This window comes from Rhinopithecus roxellana, chromosome 3, assembly GCF_007565055.1.
Source record: "Rhinopithecus roxellana isolate Shanxi Qingling chromosome 3, ASM756505v1, whole genome shotgun sequence".
NCBI classification, from domain to species: domain Eukaryota; kingdom Metazoa; phylum Chordata; class Mammalia; order Primates; family Cercopithecidae; genus Rhinopithecus; species Rhinopithecus roxellana.
Genome location: NC_044551.1, coordinates 171,173,759 through 171,185,418, shown reverse-complemented (window position 1 = coordinate 171,185,418; position 11,660 = coordinate 171,173,759).

Here is an 11,660-nt window from a genome sequence, read left to right as displayed (position 1 = left end):
CAGAGGGGACGGGTCCAGATGTTGCCAGGGGTCATTTGAAGGGGCTTATTTCTAGTTCCATCTCCTGTCTTATCCCTCACAAAGCACTCATTTGTTTTATGATCTGGCTCTCATTCCACCACAGTTTACAACTGGGAGGACATTTGTGTCTTCCCCAACATGCTGCAGGTTCCCCCGATGGGTAGCATCGAGCCTTACAGACAGTAGTCAGTCATAAATGCTCACCCTGTATATTTTTAATAAAGGATAATTCTGTATTATTTTTCTTTCCCTTTTTTTAAGGGACAGGGTCTTATTCTGTCATCCAGGATAGGGTGCAGTGGCCCTATCATAGCTCATTGCAGACTCAAACTCCTAGGCTAGACCAGTCCTCCCCACTCAGACTTCCAAGTAGCTAGACAACAGGCATATGCCACCATGCCTAGCTCATTTAAAAATATGCTTTAATACACAGTGATACACAGTGTCTCTCTATGTTGCCCAGCCTGGCCTTGAACTCAGGGCCTCCAGCAATCCTCCCCCTTCAGCCTCCCAAAATGTTGGGATTACAGATGTGAGCCACAGCACCCAGCCCTGTATTATGTTTTCAAATATAAATGACAAAAACCGCAAATGGGCTTAAACAGCTCAAAAGGGAATGCGTTGGCTGATCTAACTGAAAAATCCAGCGGTATCAGCAGCCTCAGAAGCAACTGAATCCAAGGGCTTGAACAATGAACTAGGATTCTGCAACCCTCTTTTCTCCAGGCTCTGCTCCTCTCCACCCAAACTTCAATCTCAGGCATGCCCTTCTCTTGTGGCAGTGCTGCCAAGATCAGGTCATTTATTTCCAGTTTTAAGTACAGCGAGAAAAGAAATTCTTTCTCTCCTTAGTTCCAACAAAACTCCCAGAAATGAGACTCAATGGCCTGGCTTGTGTCATATGCCCATCCCTGAACCAATCACTGTGTTTCAGGGAATAGTGGATGCTGATTGGCCAGGCCTGGGCATATGCTGTCTTTTGGAAATGGAGTGGAATAGTCTGACCTGAATCTTGTACACTGATGGTGGGGAGGGGTGATCCTTCCAAGGAAAGACAGGAAGCTGCTTCCAGAAGACAGAAGCTGAATGCTGAGCAGTGGGCAGATGTGAACACTTGGACCACACTTGGGATATTAGCAGTTCGATGTCACTGACCAACAGCTGATTAGGAATCCTCTTTTGCATCGGGCCATGATGGCAGAACACCTGCCAACCCCTTCAGGAGATGCCTTCAGGGAGCGGCCTCACTACAGAGCACTTGCAGGGGGGAAGGCACAGGGTGTCTGGGTGGCGAGGACAGGGGCCCAGAGCCCTGCTGCCATGCCAGCATCTGAAGCAGAACTGTCTGCCCTGAAAATTCAGGATAGACCAAGACTTCATCTTCTGAAGAAAAATTTGCCTGAGTAACAGAAGGGACCATAAAGAGCAGGGACCATAAAGAGCCAATGTCTTCCCTGGGCGCAGTGGCTCTCGCCTGTGATCCCAACACTTTGGGAGGCCGAGGCAAGCAGATGGCTTGAGCTTAGGTGTTGAAGACCAGCCTGGGCAACATGGTGAAACCCCATCTCTACAAAAAAAGAAAAAAAAGAAAAAAAAGCTGGAAGTGGTGACATGTGCCTGTAGTTCCAGCTACTTGGGAGACTGAGGTGGGATCACTTGAGCCTGGGAGGCGGAGGTTGCCGTGAGCTGAGAGAGTGCCACTGCACTCCAGCCTGGGTGACAGAACCAGACCCTGTCTCAATAAATAAATAAATAAATAAATAAATAAATAAATAAATAAATAGAAAATCCAGTGTCTTGCTTAAGGGTCTCCAAGAGCATGTCCTGCTTGCTGAACTAATTTCCTGATCAGTTGGGTTATTTGTCTGGCAGATTTGAGCAAAGCTGGAAGCTCATGATTCTGGGGCTCTGCTAAGTCTTTCCATTTCTTTTTGTGGGTGCAGCAGTGAGATGTGAGCTGAATGATGGTGTGGTCAGAGGCTTGCTGAGTGGACAAAGGAGCAGCTGGTGAGCCTCTAGGTACTGTCCTTGCTCCTGCTTGCAGCAACCTGTTTAGTAAGGACTTGGTTGAAAGTATATGCAACTTCCTAATGTCATCTGGGAATGACAGGAAGTAGAAGAAAATAGCAAATACCCTGCCTGACAGCACCCACGTCCTGAGAGGGCTCCATATGGGAAAGAAGGATTAGATGTAATACGATGGAATATAATTGGGATGAATTTAAGTGTCTGCATTTAATTGCAGAAAACCAGGGACCTAAAGGGTAGGTGAGGAACACCCAGTTGTTGATAGCACCTATGGCAAAGACCTAGGACAATGTCCCTCAAAGTATGGTCAGTCTTCAGACCATTGGCAGCAGCAGAAACATCTTGTAGGTATTACAGGGCTCGGTAAAAGCAGATTCCTAGACCGCTCCCCAGACATCCTGGATCAACATCAGGATAGGCAGGACATGGAAATTTATACTCCAAGCAACTCATAGGAACTTCGGTGCATGTCCAAGTCAATGACGGCCTCAGCACAGGGTCTGAGCTCCCCAGGTCCAGGGGATATTAGCAGTTCGATGTCACTGACCAACAGCTGATTAGGAATCCTCTTTTGCATCGGGCCATGATGGCAGGACACCTGCCAACCCCTTCAGGAGATGCCTTCAGGGAGTGGCCTCACTACAGAGCACTTGCAGGGGGGAAGGCACAGGATGTCTGGGTGGTGAGGACAGGGGCCCAGAGCCCTGCTGCCATGCCAGCATCTGAAGCAGAACTGTCCGCCCTGAAAATTCAGGATAAACCAAGACTTCATCTTCTGAAGAAAAATTTGCCCGAGTAACAGAAGCAAAGGAGGCTGGAGCTCTCAGGAGTCCTCTTCGCATCTGGCCATCCTACCTTAGGGTCTGAGACAAACCCTTTCCTGGCAGCCCTTCACCTTGGATTCTTAAGAAGAGTTCCAGTGAGACACCTACTCCCCCTCTCTGCAGGGGCACCCCTCCTCCTTCTCCTGACATGACTCAAAGCACCACTTGGAAGGAAACAGTTCAGCTGAGGCCTGGGTGACTAAAAGGAACCAGCCATGTGAAGATCTAGGGACAGAGTATTCTAAGAAGAAAGGCAAATGGGAAGGCCTGGGGGTGGGATGAGCTTGGATGCTGGAGAAACAAAGTGAGGGGCTGGGGGGCCTTATGGCCAGGGCCTAGGCAGAATTGAAGAGGAAGGCAGGGGCCAGATCCTGCTGGGACCGCAGGGTGTGCAGGCACTTACGCTACTCTCCATCTATTTCAACTCTGCCTTCCAGGCATGAGGTGGGATTATACTTCCTGGCTCTCTTGGGTGGGACTGTGGGGCCAGTTCTGGCCAATGGATTGTGACCAGACATGATCCATTGTGTCCGGGCTGAGCCATTGATGGCTGGTGGGTATACCTCTGGAGTGGCTGCTGTCAGGCTGGGTCCTCAAGTGAGGGTGACCTGGAGTAGTAGACCAATGATGGACAAATGAGAAACAAACCTTTGTTGATTTGTTACTGAGATTTGGGGACTATTTGTTATGTCATCCCCTAATCTATCCTGACTCTTACATAGACCATTCCATTCTGGCTGGAGAGAGGGGCAAGAAGAGAAGTGAACAAAGCAGCCAAACTGAGCAGAAAAGACCCTTCCTTTCCTGTATCTCAAATCTCATCTCCCAAATTCAAATCCCAGAGCAGAAACTGTAGCAGGAGGAAAGATGAGGACATGGACATTGAAATCAAACCTCCCAAGGATGTATCTTAGTTACCCCAGTAGTCTATTGAATAAGGTTGGCCCTGAGCAATCAGGCGCTGCCTCTCCTTATGCCTCAACTACTGCATCTGCATAATGGGGATAATCATGTTTCTTTAATAGGGCTACGTGTGAGGATCAAGCCAAATTATAAATGTGTGCAAGGACATAGTGGTGTCCAGCATACACTTTTTTTTTTTTTTTTTTTTGAGACTGAGTCTTGCTTTGTCACCCAGGCTGGAGTGCAATGGCATGATCTTGGCTCACTGCAACCTCCGCATCCCAGGTTAAAGCAATTCTCCCTGGTTCAGTCTCCTGAGTATCTGGGATTACAGGCGCCCACCACCACATCTGGCTCTGTGTGTGTGTGTGTGTGTGTGTGTGTGTGTGTGTGTGTGTGTGTGTGTTTAGTAGAAATGGGGTTTTACCATGTTGGCCAGGATAGTCTCAAACCCCTGACCTCAAGTGATCCACCCACCTCAGACTCCCAAAGTGCTGGGATTACGGCGTGACCCACCATGCCCAGCCATCCCTTTAGACAGAGCATACACTATTATAATGCCATTTTATACTCTAGCCCTCAATCCTGCTCCTTCATCCTCAACCACCAGTCTCCAGTGCCCAATCCCAGTTCCTAATCATCTCCCCTATACCATGAGCCCCAAGGGCAGATCCTGCCGCTGACTCACCTCTCCCACCCACCTCTTTCCTGCAGATGCTGAAGAGGGGTGTCATGGTGCCAACAGGAGCAGCCTGGGCACACACTGCTCATACACACACACAGACATGTGAGCAGATGAGGCCCCGACACTGTGTACATTCAAACAGCCCCCAAAGCAGAGTTCCCAAACAAGAAGGTAGTGGACATTCTCTCCTGGGCTCATATGAAGTCTAAAAAATTAATTTTTACTAGTTAAAAATTTTAAATCACAATATTTCACATATGACGGCTTCTGTTGAAAATTTGGAAGATGGGGCTATACTGTGCCCCGGTCCCCTCCCCCGACAACCAGCACCTGGAGCAGAAGAGACAGCTGTCCCTTGAGATGGGATCCTTGTGACCTGTCCCCAGCGCTGCCCTTTGCCTCCCTGGCGATGGAGCCCAGCGTCTGTATGGTTGCCTCCAGAGCTTTAGCTGGTGTTTTTTATAGTAGACTTAAGAGGAAAGCAAAACATTTTTCATAACCCTTCTCTATCAAAAGTAGGAAACAAAAGGCAGACCGAGAGAGGGCCTCGTGTCTCAAGAAATATAGGAGAGCTCATATCTCTTTGTGGAAGCAAGACCATTCCTTATATCGCCTAGCCTGCAGCGCCAATTTATATTATCGACCGGCCCCGTAGGCGTTTGAGTTTGCGACCCTGCCCTCACCCGTCTCATTACCCCCCCCCGACCCAGACTAAGACCCTCTCTTTTTCCGATCACTCGCCGCAAGGCACACGGCGTGCGGCTGTCATTTTCTTTCTCCTTCAAGGCAGCCCTCTGTTTATTTTAGCCGGATTAGGGAATGGGGGTGGGGCGCAGGAGACTACAGCAGCGGTCACTGCTGGAGGCTCCAGGAGACGACGTGACTTGCCCAAGGTCACAGAGCTAGAAGGTGAAGTCGCCTAGACCCTACCCCCGATTTCTCTAGCTGCCAAAGCCCAGCTCGTTCCTTCCCGCCCACGTCGCTGGCGCCGTGCGCTCTCGGGGCTCAAACACCTCGTGCCCAGTCGGGTGCTCTGCGCCCAAAGGTTGTTTTCCTTCGGCGAACTGCGCCGAGGGGTTAGGGAAACCTTGGGTCATGGTGGGAGGCGCGCCCCTGGAATCCACCAGGCTGCGAGACTGGGATTGCGGGAGTCCCCGAATCTGGCCTGCCAGCTCTGGTGGCCACCTCTGCGCGCGGGCCGGGGCCCCGGCGCTCCTCCCGCAGTCCCCTAACCAAGCCACGGGCTGGCAGCATACCGCGGCGCTCGGACAGCCCCGGAGCGCGGCCGCGAGGAAGGGACGGGGAAGAAGACTGCAGCGGAACCTGCCCGGGGCACCCCTGCCCTGAGCGGCTCTCCGCAGGCTGGCGCCGCGCCGGGGTCGCCGCAGCCCCGGGCCCCTCCCGGGCCACCTGTGCGCAGACTGGCGAGCCTGCGAGAGCCCGGATCCGGAGCACCGATCCACTCCGGGTTTCAGTCTCCTGCCCCTGTCCCTGGAGACCGCGCGGGGCGGAGGGAGGCCTCCACGCCCACCACCCCAAGCCCCTCCCTGGGGGAGCCTCAGGCATCGCCCAGAGGGATTCCCGGTGCTGGGGGTGGCCCGCGCGCGCGGCGCTGGGCGGCCTGGCCCCTCCTTCCCTCACCCGCCCCTCCCAGCCGCCGCCCCGCTCCGTCGCTCCAGTCCGGGTTTTGCGGCGCCCACCGGCCGGCTCTCTGGCTGCGGGCTCCGCGGCGCGGCTGGCTCGGTGCGCGGCGCGGCTGGCGCTGCGCTCCGCCCCGGCTGCATTGCTGCGCTCCCGTGCCCAGGGGAGCCACGCGCCGCGTGCGCCCCGCAGCCGGCAGCCCGGAGGCAGCGCAGTCCGCTGGCATGGGCCCCGGGGGCGCCCCGAGCTGGGGCTCCGGGCTGAGGCGCTGAAAGCCGCCCTCCCGCCCGCGGGGCCCCGCGCCCGGCCCGCCCGCCCGCGGCCATGGCCGTCCGGCCCGGCCTGTGGCCAGCGCTCCTGGGCATAGTCCTCGCCGCCTGGCTCCGCGGCTCGGGTGAGTCACGCCGCGCGCGCTCTGGGGAGGCTTGCGGGGGACCGTGCGCGTGAACGCTCGCTACTCTGGGGGGGTCCCTGACCCGCGCTGCCAGACTCGGCGAGGAGCCCCCCGAGGCCAAACTTTGCGACGCGGGACGCAGGGGCCTCTCCTTGCTGCTGCGCAGCTTCCCCGCGCGCTCTCCCGGAAGCCTGGGTTCTGCCAAGTCCAGGAGCAGCTGTCAGCGCACGGGGCTGGCGAGTGTAGACACCCCACGCCTCCGGGTGGGGGAAGTTTGCTGGTTGCCTGGGCCCGGAGCAGGGCTGGGGATTTTGATCAACCCCAGGGAGACTGACTTCCAGGATTCGAAGATTAGAGGGTTTTGATCCTATCCCAGTGCCCAGAATATAGGGGGTGCGGGGAGCGGTTAAGATACCTCTTCCCGGTAGCATCTGCCCTAAACAGCCACTCACAATCTCCCAGCTTGGCACCTGGCCTCTGCCCACGTCCAGAACACAGTGTCCTCCTCTGTCCCCGCCACACACGCTCGCACACGCACACACTCAGGCGTGGAGGCGCATACACCAGCCCCCAGTCCTTGCAGCCAGCACAGTCAAAGCGCCGCGGTCCGGATAGCCGGGGCTGTGGCTCCTGGTCTCCCTGGTGCTGGGGGCCAGAGTTGTGTGTGGTTGGTCCGCCAGCTTCCCCTTCTTCCTTAAACTCCATAGCCTTTCTTGGTCCCTGCATGCCCCATTGGTCACCCTAACCTGCTGCTAACTCAGCCCTCACCCCACCTCGTTCCCTTGGGAGGGGGTTTGGGGGGAGGAAGTTCCCCTGCATCCTTTGTCTGCTCTCCCTGAGCCTTCACCTAGGCTGAGCTGTGGGGGCCTCCTGATCTCTGCCCCCCAATGCACTTAGCTGAGCTAAGCTTATGTGTCTGTGGTCGGGGGGAGGGGGGACAGGTGCCATTTGTGTGGTCAAGGGGGCTTGAGACTTACCTGGCAATTCTCGATTCTTGCTGCCCCTAGAACCTGGGCGGTGACTCCCCAGCCTGGCCAGGCCACTGCTTATAACAGGGGTGTTGGAAGGGAGCATTGGGGTTTCTGAGCTGCCAAGCCAGATTGATCAGAGATCAGTGAGTGAGAGCTCAGGGACCAGCCTGATGATTTAGGCTGATGGCTGTTTCCTCAAAGGGTGTCTCTGCACAGCGCATCCTGCACCCACCACTGCCTGTCCGCCCGCCCCATCCTGCCTCCTCAGTACCCCTCTCTACTCCATCCCACCCCCTCTATCTCCCTTCTCCATCAGCACCCCTCTTCTTCCCCAGGGCCTCTCCTTCTAATCCTGACCACGCTGAGAGGCTGAACTGTTGGGTGTGTGTCCGTGTCCCACACATGTGTGTGTTAGGGGCGTGTGTGCGGCTCTCCAGATGAGCGCTCGGGGTGCAGGTTGCACTGTTGTCCATGATGAGGTGGGGGTATTAGTGCCCTACACACAGGTGAGGTGTTGCCCGACACCCAGTAGGTGCCCTGGAAATGTTTTCTGAGTTGATGCATGTGAGGCCTGGGTGGTCATAGCTGCATGTCGCCCACGTGAGCACGTGTGAAGGCTCTGGGTTGACATGTGTGCCCGGGTGACGAAGGGGGTTGGCATAGTCTGTGCAGCATTGATATGTGTGCCCTGATGAATGTGTGTGATGGCCAGCATGCCGCACGTGTGTGATGGCTGTGGGCAGTTGCACAGGTGAGCGTGTACAGATAAGGGGGCACAGGTACCGGTGAATCAGAGCCCCGCAGCCTGGAGCGAGGGGTTGCCACATGGACTCCTCAGGAGGCTGTGGGGTGGGGAAACTGCATCCCTCGTTGGCAGGGCATCTGTTCAGGCCTGGCCCAAGGTTGCCTAGGGAGTTGGCAGGTGGGCACAGGTGCTGCAGGCGCTGAAGCAGACAGAGCCTGCCCCCAGGCATCACCTCTGCCCGTGGGCCTGCGGGAGGAGCTGCTGAAGGCCATGGGAAGGGGGGGCTGGCCCTACTTCTTTGGGACTCCCTTCCCCCTGTGCCTCACAGGCACGGGGCACATGTGGACGTCCAGGCAGGCTGGCCCTGTGCTGACCCCGGCTCCTCCCGCGCTGCCTTTTGCCTCTGTGGCAACAGCCTCCAGTGAAAAATGTGTCTGTGAGCCGCTGAAGGAGGGATGGCCAGTGGGCAGCAGGGGGCGCCGGGGGCCAGTGTGACCGACTGCAGCCGCCTGCTCCCCAGGCCACCCGCCCACCCTCTGTTGTTGGACATCACACAAAAGCCTGTCCCTTCATCATGCTCGCACCTGCAGGCCCTCTCTCTGCCCATGCACGCAAGCACCCATCTGTCTCACAGGATTTTCCCTCTCAAACCCTGTCACACGCAGCTGGCATGCACACTCCCACCCTGCCCCTGTGGTCTCCCTGTCACCCAGACCTCTGCAGTCCTGAGCAGGAGGGTTCTTGGGAGCTGACTCCCTTCAAGATGGGGCTGAGGGGTGCCATGCTCTGGCACTGCCACATTGCCTAACCTGACCCCAACCATCTAGCCTTGCTCCTCCTTCTCGGACCCCTATCCCCATACTTAGGGCTGACCTAGGACCCGTCTGTCCACCCCCACACCTGGGAGAATGCAGCTGGCTAAGGGGGTCTTAATCCTCCAGGGCTAGGAGATACCCTGTTCCTGCTCACCCTGCCTTGTGGGTGGGGTGGCCTGGGCTTTGGGGTCCCTAGGTCCCCCCAGGGGAGAGCTGGTCCTCTTGTTGTTTGCCTGCTCCCCACTTGCCTGTGTTGGGAGGGGCTTCTCTCAGGAACCAGGGATAGGCATTGATCCAGGTACCAAGCCCACAACCAAAAGTCACAGCTCTGGTTCGCAGGAGCAGCCAACTTTGGCCTCAGCCAGGGGCCAGAGAGCCCCTGTCCTCACAACCCTTCTTCCTGCCTAGTGCTGCTCTGGGCCCAGACCTGCAGGCTGGAGCTCTGGGGCTTCAGAAGGCGGGAGCCTGCCCTGAGCTTGGGGTGGGGCTCCCGTGCTCTAGTGCTGGGCCTAGCTGCCACTTGGGAACCTGTGTGTCCACGCACATGCATGTGGTGCCTCCTGTTCTAGGCCACCCCTCTCCTGATGCCCCCTCTTCCCCAGGGCCCTGTCATCTCTTCCTCCTATTCTCCCAGCCTGGGGCTGGACGCCTTAGAGTCTCCCTTGGTTCTCCCTTCTTTTTCACGCTTCACATCTAATATGTCACCAAGTCCAAGTCCTCCAGCTCAGGCTTCCTTGTGACATTGCTCATGTCCCTCGACTTCTTTGTCTTCCTCCACTCCTTTCTCCCTCACCTGGACCACTGCAGCAACCACCACCACCCATCCCCCTTGGGCCTCCTCCACTCAGTCTAAGGCATCCCCTGGCATCCAGGCTGGAAATCTGCTAGAAAGCTTTTGGTGACTCCCAGTACCTGCAGGTCAATCCAAACCTTGAGCCCCCTTGGGCCCTTAGAAAAATACCTTCCTCCCTCGTCATCACCCCACATCAGCTCTGGGCTGGTCTATCTGGAGGTCGGGTGCCCTCCCTGGCTCTGATTGCTGGTGGGGTGGGCACCCCCAGGCAAGCTCTGGCTTCCAGACTGTAACTCCTTTGCCTTGCAAAGCCTCGTGCCACTGACCCTGCCAGCATGCTCCCCACCCAACACCCCAACATTGGTTCTGTCCAGACTGGGGACACACCCCTTTACTGCCGCCAGTCCCTGCACTGTGAGGCCTGCAGCTTCAGTCCAGCCCCTCCCAACGGCCTCCCACCTCCTCCACTGCAAAGGAGTCCTGGCATACTGATGTGCTTTGGGTGGGCTAAAGAAAGACTGAGGCACTGAGTCCTCAGCCCTGGGGCAGCTGCCAGAAGCCTCTGACCTGAGCCGCTGCCTTCTCCTTCAGTGCCTCCCTCAGGTATTGCCATTGTTTATGGCGCGATGACCCTGTTCTCCGCCCCAGCTTGCTCCGAGTCACTGCCAACCAGGTGCTGTTTCTCTTCATTTCTTCGTTTTGAGTTTGGGTTCTCTGTTCAGGCAGGGAGGGCTGCTATTGCTGGGGACAGGGAGAGATGTTTGCTCTGCCCCTCTCAGCAACCACCCCATCCCTGTCCCTGAACACAGACTGCTGTACTCCAGGGAGGCTGGAAAGGGCCTCCTGTCCAGGGTGGAAACCAGGAAAACCAGGCCCCATCATGGAGTGGGGAGTGCTGTACCCCAGCCACACGTATGGACAGCAAACCAGCTCACATTGGTGCATGCTTGTAGGCCACTCACGCAAGCTGTATGCCCATATCTGTTGAGTAGGAACCCCCATCCCCACCCTGGCATGGATTTTCCCAGAGTGAATGTTTTCTTGAGCAAATGGTGTCATTCCCAGAGTCACGTCATGACATGGGCTGCTCTGCACAGCTCCTGTGTGGGGTGGGACTCCTGATTCCTGAGGCTGAGCCCCAGGGCCCAACTACGCTTAGACAGGAGCTCAGCTTCCTGCAGTCAGTTCCACCAGCCCACCCCTTCGTTCCTCGTCTGCTCCTGTGGGAGTGGCATTGAAGGGTCCTCCTGCCTTCTGGAGAGTCTCACCCCATGTTCTCGCCAGGTGGAACAGAAAGGACAGGGGCTTAGGAGGCAGTCAGGGCCAACTTCCAACCCAAGCCTCGTGTCCTTGGACAAGCAACTTGCAGTCCCCAGCCTGTTTCCACATTGATAGAATGGGTCATGCTTGCTTTCTGGGGTTATAGTAACAGATTGATGGGCAATGTGGAGAGGGCACTCAGGATGAACTCTGACACCCAGTAGGTGCCATAGCTTGTCTGTCTCCTTCATCTGTGTTCCCTTGCATTTTGGGGGGGGTGGCGTGAGTTAGGACAGAGGTGGGGACTTCAGCCGCGTCAGGGCCCGAGCCCAGACACAGGAGAAAAATGAGTCTCAGTGTGAGGTGTTTCATTTCCCTCTACCCCAGGCCCAGGCAGTGGCCCCTTCTGGTTGGAAGAAGTGCCCCCGCTCCCCCGCCATCTCTACATACACCACCCACTGCAGGGGCTTGGGCCTGATTCAGACATCGGTGCTTCCAGTGCACAAGGGGCAGCTGTTTGGAGGTTCTGAAGATGAGTTGGGTTCAGCTTGTCATGCAACTGTGTGTTGATGATCATCTC